Source organism: Euleptes europaea, chromosome 8, assembly GCF_029931775.1.
Source record: "Euleptes europaea isolate rEulEur1 chromosome 8, rEulEur1.hap1, whole genome shotgun sequence".
NCBI classification, from domain to species: domain Eukaryota; kingdom Metazoa; phylum Chordata; class Lepidosauria; order Squamata; family Sphaerodactylidae; genus Euleptes; species Euleptes europaea.
The window spans coordinates 39,856,437-39,869,643 of NC_079319.1; positions in this window are offsets into that span (position 1 = coordinate 39,856,437).

Genomic DNA, 13,207 nt, shown 5'->3' on the forward strand with positions numbered 1-13,207 from the left:
GTGGCCGGACCTCCACACTGGCATTGGAGCCACAAACACTGGCGTGTGTTGCCTGGACACTGATGTGGTGGGCCCTTATGCCGGTGCAGGCCTTGGCTTGCTTCCTAAGGGGCTTTTGTCCTGGAGGCCAGCGCTTAGGAATGCGCCCTAAGGAACAAAAATAAAAGTGTTTTTTGTGTTGATATGTTTCCAGAAAATAGTTATGAATATCAGAATTTTTGCTTCTTTAACAGTGAATCAGTGGTAGACAAGTAGGGGCCAAATCCACAACAAACATGTGCTGCACAATCCCTACTGAAAAGATGGGTACTGAAACAAAAGCAGCTGAAAATTGCTGCAATACTGGAAGACCACTCTTCTCTCTAACTGTGTCTAGAAACCATGGGTTTTATTGTATCTTGATGTTTTCTTCAAGAAATTTAGGAAATATGAAGTTCAACAATTTCTAATGGAGCAAGGTTGCCATTTTAGCAGGTGGGGGGGGGACAGGCTGTGAGCCATTCTGAGCCTGGCTTGGGCTGGCCAGGAAAGAATAGCCTAAAACTCAGTCAATCAATCAATCAAATAAATAAATAAAAATAAAACCTGACCTGGACTGTTCTTGTACTTTTAATATTTGATATGCAACAAAACAGATCTAGCTTTTCATGGGAAGAAGCTAAATATTATTACCTTCTAAGTAGTATAAAAGAGCCAGCCCAACAATTGACAGCCCTTTCAAGTGGCATGAATGCAATTGAAGTGTACTCATTTTCATGGGACTGGACATAGTACTCGTGATTTCACTCTTCCTTCCTACTTGTGTGCATACAGAGAAGCCGTAGCAAATTCTGATCCTATAAAGAAAACTACCAGTCAGACACCCAGTATGAGCCAATGGACGGAGCAAAGATGCTGAAGGGGATCATAGCCAGCAGCTCCACCATGCCTTACAACTGTAAGTTGCAAGTTGGTGGGGTAGAGCCACCTTAACGAAGGCCTCAAGCTGTTGAATAAGGGGAAGTGAATTATCACTACCTCTAAACTCTGGAAAGGATTGTTTTTGTTCAGATTCGTGATGGGAGAACCCTATCACTTGATTCACATCACTAGGCTTGATTCAGAATTGAGCTCTGCAAACTGCTACACTTTACCCAAATAATCAGAAAATGACATGGTTTATTTTCAGTCTGGTTTCAAAATTTGGTCTCTGTTGTCATCACAATGACAACACATCAAAACTGCAAGGAGGTCCAAAAGCTTCCTTCAACTTTCTGAGAGCCTCTTGAACCCTGCTATGATAGTCCTCATCCCCTACAATTTACTGGTGGTGATGGTAGCAACACTAATAATTTGAAGTTCTCACTAGCAGGTTTTTGTGGAGCCTCTCTTCTTTCCAGGTGCTTTAATTGTATTTAAGTCCTGCTGCAACAGAGCTCTGGGACGTCATTTCAAGAACATCTGACATCCATACTAAAGAATCTAGAAAATTACATTTCCACATTCTGGGAACCTGGAACATTGTCGTTAAACCATTCACAGTCCCAGAGTGAGAGGAATAGAGGGATACTTTCACATCACTTCTGCTACCAGGTTAGTGTCCTGGCTGGCAGAGACAAGCCTGATCTTGTCAGATCTCAGCCCTGGAATATTTGGATGGGAGACCACCAAGGAATTCTAGGGTTGCTATGCAGAGGAAGGCAATAGTAAACCATCTCTGTTAGACTCTTGCCTTGAAAACCTTAGGGGGTTGCCATAAGTTGGCTGAGCCTTGACAGCAGTTTGCACACACCAGGTAAATGGAAAGGAGAAAGGTAATTGTGGTGGCAGAAACTAATGGCACCAGGTGAGTTTTTTATGAGATGAACTTGAACTTCAAAAGAAAAAGTATAAAGCCACTTTACTTTTACAGTGCCAGAGCAAGATAATGACCCTTGGATGGTGAAACAACTCCTCATGCATTTCTTGATACATTACTTAGGCAGGCAGATTATGCTGAAACAGATGCAATCCATCAGATGCTTCCTGTGTTCCCTTCCCCTAGTAGATTTTAACCAACTCCAGGAAACTTTATTCCTATGTGCATGTCACTTGAGCTGGGAAGCTGCAGTGAGGAGTAGGGAAGAGGGCAAAATTCTCCTCACATCTCTTGTTCATCAGTTGTGCTGACAGAAGAGGCAGGGAAAGCGATTTTGTCCCCTTCCTCCACCCACTGCAACCTCCCAAGCCCCATGGCAATTAGTCACACACATGAAGCTGCCTTATACTGAACCAGACCCTTGGTCCATCAAAGTCAGTATTGGCTACTCAGACTGGCAGCGGCTCTCCAGAGTCTCAGGCAGAGGTCTTTCACATCGCCTACTTGCCTAGTCCCTTTAACTGGAGATCCCAGGGATTAAACCTGGGACTTTCTGCGTGCTAAGCAAAGGCTCTACCGCTGAGCCATGGCCCCTCCCCACGTGAGTTCCATAATCCCAGGAATAAACATTCATGGGGTCAGACAGGACTGATGGGTCAGGAATATGGGAAAGATCTGTCATGGTCAATGCCTTCTTTTGGTGGACTGAATAATTCATCCAGGAGTGACTGGCTCAAGACCACTCAGTGAGTTTCATGGTTTACCGAGGATTTGAACCATCTCCCTCTCCACCGCACTTGATAGATACTTTATTAAATTAAGATACTCACAGGTTTTACTAATTGTACAATCGGGTCACCACATGGAAAACAGAACACAGTTTCCAAGGGCCTTGTCCCTTCTATTGCTTTTCCTAATTTCTAGGCCTCTCTTCACAGGTTTTGTCCTGTGTTTCTTCCAGTGTTGCTCAGTTGATCCAATAAGTAAAGTTGGAAAAAAAATAGAAAATATTTAAAGACTTTTAATAAATCATTTAATTAGTTTTCATTTATCCTACCTGTTCCCTATAAATGAACACATTAAACTGTGAAGACTTGGGATGTCCAGAAGTCTTTGATGAATAGTAGAATAATCTAACAAATTAACCTCAGGATTCACAAGCATGACGCAGTTAGGCAAAATGAATTGGTGCTTATGATGAACGAAATTCCATATCAGCTGGTCCCAAGGTATAGAGTTGGCTTTTAATCCCTCTCAGCAGAGCAATGGACAGCTCCCCTTGATCTGCCTTTTGCTACAATTTATTCTTGGCAAGAGAGCAATTTGGTACACATATTTTTTTAATTAGTTTTCTACATAGTTTCTTTAAAGGGAATATTGGGGTAGGACATTTTGGTTTTCTTTCTTGCAACTCATATCATATATTATGTTGCGCACAAGTCTCTAACTCTTGCCCTTTCTGCCTGTCTGTGATTTTTAAAAGGATTTGTTCAAATTAGTTATTAAACAGATTGCATTGATGTGACCACCAGGTCTAATAGTTAGGACCCTCAGTATGTTCTGTATAATGAGTAGTGCAAATGAAAGCAAGAAAAGGAGGAAGGAGGAAGAGACCTCACATTATGCCAACATTATTTTACTTATTCTGGACTGATACTGAGTCCAAACTCAATAGTAAAACATGTCATATTCATTCAGAAGGTTTCTTGTTCCGTGGAATTTTGAGTTAAAAGGATCTCAGGTAGAAAGCAGATTTTTTTTCCTCTGGAAAGCTGCTCCCAAACAGAATAGGCTGTACTGGTCTAGATGGACTGGTGGTCTTCTTCAGTATAAGGCAACTTTGGAAGGGTGATTTTTATTCTGCTTAAAACTCTGGTAGACAGTTCTGACCTGGATGGCCAAGGCTAGCCCAATCTCATCAGATTGCATAGCTAAGTAGGGTCATCCCTGGTTAGTACTTGGATGGGAACCCACCAAGGAAGTCCAGGGTTGCTATACAGAGGCAGGCAATGGCAAACCACCTTTGTTCATCTCTTACCTTGAAAACCCCACAGGGTTGCCATAAGTCAGCTGCGACTTGACAGCCCTTTCCACCACCAAAGACAGATAACAAATGGTAACTGTACTCAGTTCAGGCAGGCATGTTTTTAGCCTACCCTTGATCCAAGGAGCTTTGGGTGGCACACTATTTCACCCTGAGCCATTTCCCCATCACAACAACCCTGTTAGAAAGTTAGGCTGAGTAAGAGTGAATAGATTTCACTGGATGACTTTCAATGCAATCCTAAGAATACTTCCCTGGGAGCCTTATTGAATACACTTGAGCAGAATTATGAGTAGACATGCTTAGGGTGGCTCCCTTTCTGTATTTGCTATTTGTGTGTGTGTGTGTGTGTGTGTGTGTGTTGTACTCTTGAGTCTTCAAAAATGATTGTAAAAATATTTTTATTGCTTATGCTGTGCTTCATGGACTGCTTTGATATTCCTTTCTCTGGAAGGAAATTTACATTTGTTGTAAAAACCTGTATATAAACACTTATGTGAGTTGTTTAACCCACAACATTTTTGATGTTTGATAGAAACAGCTTCTTTACACTAAGGGGATATGAAGGCAAGTATGTGAATTTTAGGAGGAACAGATGACAGTGAAACATAGATTTATGTTCCAGGAGACCTACAATAACTTGCAAGTAATGTATCCTTAATTTTAAAAAAGAATACCTGGACATAAGCATACCATAGAATAGAATACGGGATGCATCCATTTATCAGTGTGGAATGGAGGAATTGTACACTTTTTTAAAAGTAAAGTTCTATTCCTTGTCCCCCCAAAAAGGACACCTTGGAAACATGTAAGAATCCTCAGATTCTTCCAGTTAATTAATTGTACCTGGCAATAGGGGCCCAGAGAGCTATGAAAGCTGTAGCTTGTTTTTTCTCTCAATTTTATCAGAAGAGAAAAATGATACTATTGTTTCCTGCTGTTTTTTTCTCTAGCTGGGAATACAACATGATTGGTTCACCCTCACTGAGAAGTACTATTTGAGGTGATGAGTAACACAGGCAGGGTATCTCTTTGAACTTACATGGTACCCCAAAGTTGTGGCAGAATCAGTCAAGATTAAAGGCAGGACATGGGGTTTGGAAACAATTTCTTTGAGATTTGCAATAATCATATGACACCTGTGTCCTCCTAACATTTTAAAGGCATATCAGATAGTAATCTGTTTCTTCTTTCTTCCTATACAACTTCACTAAACCTGCATTTTCAGCTGTCTTGCTATATGGCATATAGCATTGGTGGTAATCAAGGACAGGGCATTTCTCCCAAACACTATCATATTGATCCCTGGCTCAGTTTTATTTTGAAAGCATACCAGCACATAGTAATTCAATGTCAATAAAACAAAAAGCAGAAAATAGTAAGCAAAAACTCTTTGCAAGTTCCCCATCTGATTTAAAGAGTTCAGTATTGCTCAAATATTAAACAGGAGCATGCTGTTCTAGGTGGGCTACAAATAAACAATTAAGCTTTATTTATAAGTTGGTGGGATGTTTTTCATACAGATGGCAAAGCATGTAGAAAGAGAAAAGATTACAGCTTGCTTGACAAACACCAATAATGACATCCCTACCCAGAATCAATCCTATCCAGATGAAACCCATTTCAGTACTAATTGCCGGAGCCATCCTACATAAACCTTCCCATCACCGCCTAACCATTTATATGTTTTTATCAAAAACCAGGTTGAATTTACTCAATAGATTTTAAAAAATTAACTAAATAGTTCCACTTTGCCATAGAAAATAAAGGCAATTTAGCCACAGAATTGTGTGTGTGTGTGTGTGTGTGGGGGGAAATAAAATATTCAGTTATATCCAGTCTCAGGTGTCCTCAGCCAGAAGGCAGGTGCAACTGGCCAGGCTCAAGGATTCAGATGCCACAGGGGTAGGGGTTACAGCACGCAGGGCTAGATTAGCTTAAGCAGCAAGCCTGCCATCCCAACTCCAGGAGCACCAGAACGTCTCCTTCCCAGACTGGGCCTTTAACATTGTTGATGATGGAGCAGCTGATGTCATCCATGAATGGCACCAAGACCTGCATGCTCTGGCCTTGGGAGCTGATCCAGCCCTTTGGTCACTTGGGCCAGCTTGATGAGATGCACATGGCTTGTGTCCATGGCGAAGCCGACTGAAGGGTCACAGAATTTTTGTTGTTGGAGTTATCGTTGACAAAGATTACACTGAAGACCAGAAAAGCACTACACAATTTTAAATCACTTGAAAATTTAAATCACTGTGACTAGATGCTATTAATTTCAGAGGAGGAGGAGGCTACAGAAATTTTAGTACCTTTGGCTATTGTATTCTAAGATGTGTGGGATACCACAATAGCCCCAGGCAAGCATATACCTCAATATTTTGGTTTCAATGAAACCTATATTGAAGGATGTTTAGCACTATATTTCAAAAGTAGAAGGATGATGGCGGTTTTGGATAAAGCAGCTTTCACAATCATTTCAATTGGACTCCAGGTCCAGATTCAGCACTGAAACAATTCTTTTTAGTGAGCAGCTCATTAAAAGACCAAACCACTAAGAAAAATACCATAGATGGGAAGGGGCTACCTTACCACAAGGTAATTTTCCATGTGGACACTGTATGCCCCATTCTGTTAAAAGAAACACCTTTCATAATTCTAACAGAGACAGAACCTTTTACATCAAGGATTTTGTTAATTGTAATTCTAGTGGTATTATTTATGTTGTACATTGTTCTTGTAAACCTATGTATGTTGGCATGTCAACAAGACCAATCAAGATGAGCATATGCGAGCACAGGAGCTGCATCAGAACAAGGAAGTTGACAGCACCATTAGTGCAACACATTCTGACCTTCGCTCACACAGAAAAGGACCTCCGCTTCTGGACTGTTGAAAAAGTGCCAGCTATGTCTCACCTTCAGCAGAGGCTTCTAAGGAAAAGAGAGACTTTCTGGATTTATACTTTAGGAACTTTGGCTCCAAAAGGCCTAAATGAAGACATTGACTGGCTTTGTCTTTAAGGGTTTTTTTCAAACTTTACAACAATGTGATCTACCTGTAAAATCCCTTGGCTTGAGTGCACAGGATCAATTGTAACCAAACTTTTCATAGAGACACAGGGTGATTGCATCACCCAAGTATAGATGTGCTGAGTCATAGAACCTGCTGTAACTAGACTTCTCATAGAGATACAGGGTGATTGCATCACCTAACTACAGATGTGCTGAGTCATAGAGCTTGCATCACCCTCCCTATTTAGAGTGGAATAGGATCACTAGTTTGACACTGCTTTACTAGGTTGATACCTGCATACATAGTATATGAGAGACTTATACTAACCAGGTATGTATTTATACATTGGTATATTTAATATACATAGCTAAGTAATTATTCAAGTTAGATTAATGATGAATTGAGGATTCCAATCTGTATAATTATGCTTTACAGTATTACAACAAGAACCTATTATACCAGATGTTTGAGAAATTGGGAATAGAATTTGTAAGTATTTTTTAAATATCTCTTTCAAGACTTATATAATGGGCTTTCAAATAGATGGTAACTAACCCATTATTGTTCTATCTTTTCAGACAACATATACACATGCCTGGTTGGGTTTGAACTGTTTGTATTTGTATTCATTAATGTCTTTCTGTAAATGTGTGCAGGCTTAAGAAAGGGTTTTAATTAACCACTGATGAAGGCCCCATAGGCCGAAATGCGTTTGGTATGTGGTTACAGTTATCAACCTCAAGATATCTCATTGTGCTATTTTAATACTTTTAAATAATTTTAAATTTTACATAGTGCTTCTAATAAATTATACTTTCAGTATTTATACATAGACTTATATATATTTTCTTTTCACCCAACCTTGGGTACCCAGCTTTTGTTTTCAGGTTGGGTTTTATTCCCCTCCTTTTTTTCTTCCAAGAAGCAGGGTTGCCCACAGCCTGGAGAAAATATGTCCTGTCCCATTAATACAGGCTTAATAGGCTGCTATTTACCAAGATATGTTCTTTATCTCCATGCCATGAAAACTTCACCTGCCCTTTTTCATGCATTAAGACTATATTAAAGGGACACAACTTTTTTATCCCAGTTGTTGGTAGCCCTAGGAAGAGATGTGATGGAACAAAATGACTGACATTGAACAAAATGAAGCTGAATCCAAAACAGACGAAGCTGTTGTTAGTTATGATTATGTACCAGAATAGCAAATGGTACCTCTTCTGGATGAGATGGAACATCCCTTTAATGATAAGATTTGCTGTTCAGTCCATGCTTACATTTGGATGTTCAGACTTGGCTCCAAATATCGTTTTTCCAACTTCAGTTGGTACAGCGGGTAAACTGTTTCCTGGAAAAGCTGGACTTGGCTACAAATATTGATTGACTGTGTAACTGCTTTTATTGAAATTGGATGCTGCCTTGAACCCTGGGGAAAGTAGGGCAGAAATATTTCAAACAAATAGCCAAAAAGCTCCAGATCAGTATTCTGGATTTAGCAGCTGCTAAGATCATAGAGAGAATCATAAATCAATTAATCGGTACAAACACTATGAGTAAATTGGGTTTATTAATAGCCACTACACAGTATAAGAGTGTACTGTTCCTTATCAGCTCAATTTCTGGGGTTTTGGTCACCAATATGGTAAGGGGGAAAAAACAGATGTTTCTTTATTTCCAATAGGGTTTAGAAATACTTCCACATTTTTGCTGAAAAGCTTAAGACATTCTAATCATTGGATTAGAATGAACCATTTCTCTTTATCTGCATAATCTTTAGTTAGCACTGAGCACATGAAAACAGATAAGAATCATAAGGTGAATAGCTGAAAAAAAATCCAGAGTAATAATTAATGACTCAACATCAACCTAGAAAAGAACTATTAGGAGAAAGATCACCAGAGTCATTCCTCAGCCTGACTTTGTTCATTATCATCTTGAATAAAGGCACCGCTATTATTAACTGAGAAGGAGAAGCAATCCTACAGAAGATGATGTAAAAAATGAAAATTACTTGAGTATGCTGCTATGGTGGGCTGGTCAAAATGACATTTAACAAGGACGTATATGAATGATAAACAAACCCGCTAATGTAATATGAGAGACAGTTGTCTAAGCAAGGAAGTTTTAGCTGATATAAAGAGGTATTTACAATTGTTAAGTATTCATACTAAAAGTTCATATCAAAGGTTCAAGGAATAATAGTACTACTTACTGACAAGACTTTATTTGGAATAATTCATTAGGCATACTTTATTGTATTAAGTGTGTTACAGTATTGGAAATACACTGGGATGGATTTCAGAAAAGAAGTACGAAGGTCTCGAAAACCTATGATGCTGTGCCCATTCAAGATTTACACAGCTGAAATTCAGGGTGGCTTTTCTTCATGACCACAAGCACACTTTCTAAAATCTTTTGTCTACTATAAATAGGAGCATGACATAGAATCTAAAGCAGGTAAGGGGTTACTTAAAGAGTGATTATGATTTGCTGTCCCAGGGCTAAATGTGTATGGGGGGTGGGTGAAGGGGTAGAGACTTGATAACAAACAACTTTAAAGAACAACAACATTATTTATTGATACTAAATTTTTTTCTTTTTGAAGATAAAACTTATTTATTTTGGACAATATGGCCACAACTAATTTTGGCAACAGCGATGATGCTTTCTGGCAAACATGAGTGCTGGGTTTAGGCGAAGTCCGACCCCAATGTGGACAGTAGAGCCCAACCTTCCCCCGGCGAGCCCACCAGGGGTAACAGGGATGGCAGTCCCGGAACACCTGGGCTTTTGCCATTTGGTGGTTCCCCGCCACTTGGGAGAGGCACACCCAATGCCCATGAGCTGGGCATGTTTCCAACAAGCCTTTCCGCAAAACCCCTTAGTGGGATCCCCCACAGGAGGGGAAGGGGCACGCAGGACGCTTCCCCCCTAATCAAATCCAGCCTCATGCGCCACCGCCATAGTTGTGACAATAAACTTGATAAATACTACAACCAACAAGTAAGGGAGGGGGGTGGGACAAAGCTGATGATGAATGCTCCCTCCTCCTCCCGCACCCCGCTTTTATCCAGGGCAGGCGGACCGAAGTGAAAAACTTCACTTCCCCGCCTGCTCAGTCGGCTTCTGCCGGCCACACACCCCCAGCTCCTGGTAGGTTCAATTTGAACCTGCCTGTAGAGCTGGTTGGCTGGGCTGGGAGGGATCATGTGGTCGGGACAGGAGCCTGCTCAACCGTCCCGCTGCTCCGCCACAGCTGATGCCCTGCCATCCCCGCTCTCAGCTGGCTCCTTCCCCTGTCAGCCCGGGCAGCAAATTGGACTCCCGGTAAGTCGGGAATCTTCGCTTTCAGTTAACTTATTAAAAGTTTAATTTTGTGATCCTCAGTATGGTGCCCAGAGATGTCACAGAGATGCCTGTGATAAAATCTAAAGTACCTTGAATAGAACAGCAAAAAAAGAAGCCCACATCCTACTACGTTTGCCCCCTACTGGCAGGAAAGCAAAGAACTGAGTTTCCCATGGGTAGTGGGGTGGCACAGCCCAGCACCCTTGGCTTAGCTATAGACACATATTTTCTTATGTCTTTGGGCTTAGCTATGCAGGTATACCCTCCCCTTTCTTTGGAAACAGAACCAAGTAGCATAGCATTTCCACAATAAATATTTCAGCTTCCGTCTGCCTCTTCTGACTTTGTGTCTGTTCCAAACAAGCTGTTTCAGTCAAGGATGCTTGACTTGGAACCTTTCAGTATTATGTGATTGGGCCTGTCCCCATGGCAGCCATTTTGTTCTTGGTTGTCCCACCTCATGGCACCAATTTAATGATAGTGCTCAGTACCTTTTCTCAGAATTCCAAAATGACCTGGAGTCTCATAAGATCCTAACTGAACCACCTGAACCACCTACCCATCCAAACTCAAAATGACTCAGCAGCTAAAAGCTGGATTTTTTTCAAGTTCATTCAAGGGTGAAGGTGATCTTAGCTTTTTTCACTGTTACCCTATTCAAGTTTAAGGGATATGTCAAATAAATAGCAATTATGAACGTTAACCGAGCAAAGGGTAAAGTAACCTTTAAGTAACCCCGTCCCCCCTTTTAAGAACACTTCCATATTAATAATGGTAGCTAAAGGGGAGCATTCACAAGATGAAAATTCCTTATACTGAGTCAGACTATTGGTCCCTCTAACTCTTCTGACTGGCAGCAGCTCTCTAGAGACTCATGCAGAGAACAGTCTTTCATAGCACTGAAGGTCCTTTTTGATGGGAGACACCAAGGGAAAAATGTGGGGCATTAGCTATACAAACTATGTGCTTTGCCACTGGGGCACATTTACTACTTTTAAGGTCAAATGATAACAGGTGGAAGCATACCTATGCACAATGTAGAAAAAGTCCCCCAAACCTGCACCTACTACTCACATATGCATTCAACGAAACATAAAAATGAGCGCCTCTTACCTCCACACCAACATATATATATACAACATATATACTCAGAGCCATGCCCCAAACAATATCTTGTTGTGGACACACAGAGCAACAACTGCAGTACAAGCGGCTTCTTCGCTTTCTTTCCAGGACAGAAAAAAACTGTGCTGCTCCTATTCCACCCCATTTATCAGGGGAAGAGGGATGGAATTCTAAGTAGAGGGAGAATGCACATGTGCCAAATACAGCTTCCCTCCTCGCTTTGCTGACAGATGTAAACATCCTGGACATCACCTTCCCCATCACACTCCACAATGCGTACATATAGTATAAGGTTTTTTTTTTGGGGGGGGGGGTGCTAGGCAAATATGACTCATTTCATTCTTTGAGAAAAATTAAGCCTATCTCAGCAGCTCCACTTAGCTCCACCTGTTAAAAAGAGTCAGACCTGAAATGCTGGCTAAATTGTGCCCATATTTTGTTTCTTGACCTGATTTTTGGATTGGTGTGTGAGGTCACAATAAAACCCAAGTTTCAAGAAAAGAAAACCCAGCTATGGGTTTCTCTTTAAAGTGAAAATTATTTTATTTGTACCTTTTGATACATTTTGATACCCCTTGTTCATCAACATTCTTGATTCCTCAGAATGACCAAAAAATAAATAAATCCTGAGTCACTCAATGTAAGATGTGTGCAATTTGTTTTCCATTACATTCAACATCCATAGAATGTTCATAGCCCTATCCATAAATCTACCCTCTTTACAGAAGGTATTTTAAAGAATACCCGAGTCTAAAACTGGAAAATAGTTACTCATATTTAATGAATACGTTTCTTAAGCAAACAATTCATAGATGCATTAAAATATATAATAATGCAAGGTTGGATTTGATGAGAGGATTCTAGAAGGTTCTGTTGGTTGTGAAAAAAATCCCTGCTTCATTATTCATTTCTTCAAAGGCCCACCTAATAGAAGCTACATGAGAGAGGCTCATAAGATCACCTACATGCCTCTTATTGTAAAGATTTACAGGAAGGTCCATCACTGCCATCCTTCACACCTGGGTCTAATCAAAATAGGGAAGTGCTAGAGTTGCTGAAGGAGCTGTTGATGTTGCTGCATCTGTTAGAACCAAGACCACACATATATCTCAGTTTTACCTACTAGGCTCATATGAATTAAGTTTGTTGTGAAGCTAATTAGAATACTTTTAATTTAAAGGGGTGTGTATGATTCGAGATATTCAGCTATGAATATGAATGTGAATACGAATACGTTTATTTGTATAGCCATAGGCCATTACAAAATGCAGTTAAGGATAAACATCAGAACTCATTCAAATAGGATCACTTGGAATTACCTCAATGACACAAATCTTGAACAGCTTAAAAATATTTTTGTTTAAATCTTGAATGGCTTTTATACACAAACTGAAAATTATTCTGTTGTGAATGAAATATTATTCAAATAAAATATCATCCCAACTTTCTCTCTCTTTACTGGTTTTTAAATATAATGATGGTCATCAGCTTTCTATCCACTGAAAATGTTCTTAGTTCGAAAATGGAAGTGAAAAAACAACAACAAATTGACTCTTGAAATGTGACATTACTTGTGCTGAATGCTATTCTTCTCCTTGGACTGTATGTATATTCCTGGCATGTTGGATTTTTTTTCTTTTTTTGTTGCCAATTTCTTGAAGGCAGAAGGTTTGGAGGCAACTGGAGCTAATGGAAAATGTATGAGCAGCATGTCATCTACAGATTCCAGCCATGGCCTGAGAGACTGAGGCCAGATACAGAAGACATGGACATGATTCAAGAAAGAAAATTAGGATGGAAACGAGGTGGAAGCACCTGAGGCAGTAAAGAATTTGGCAGAG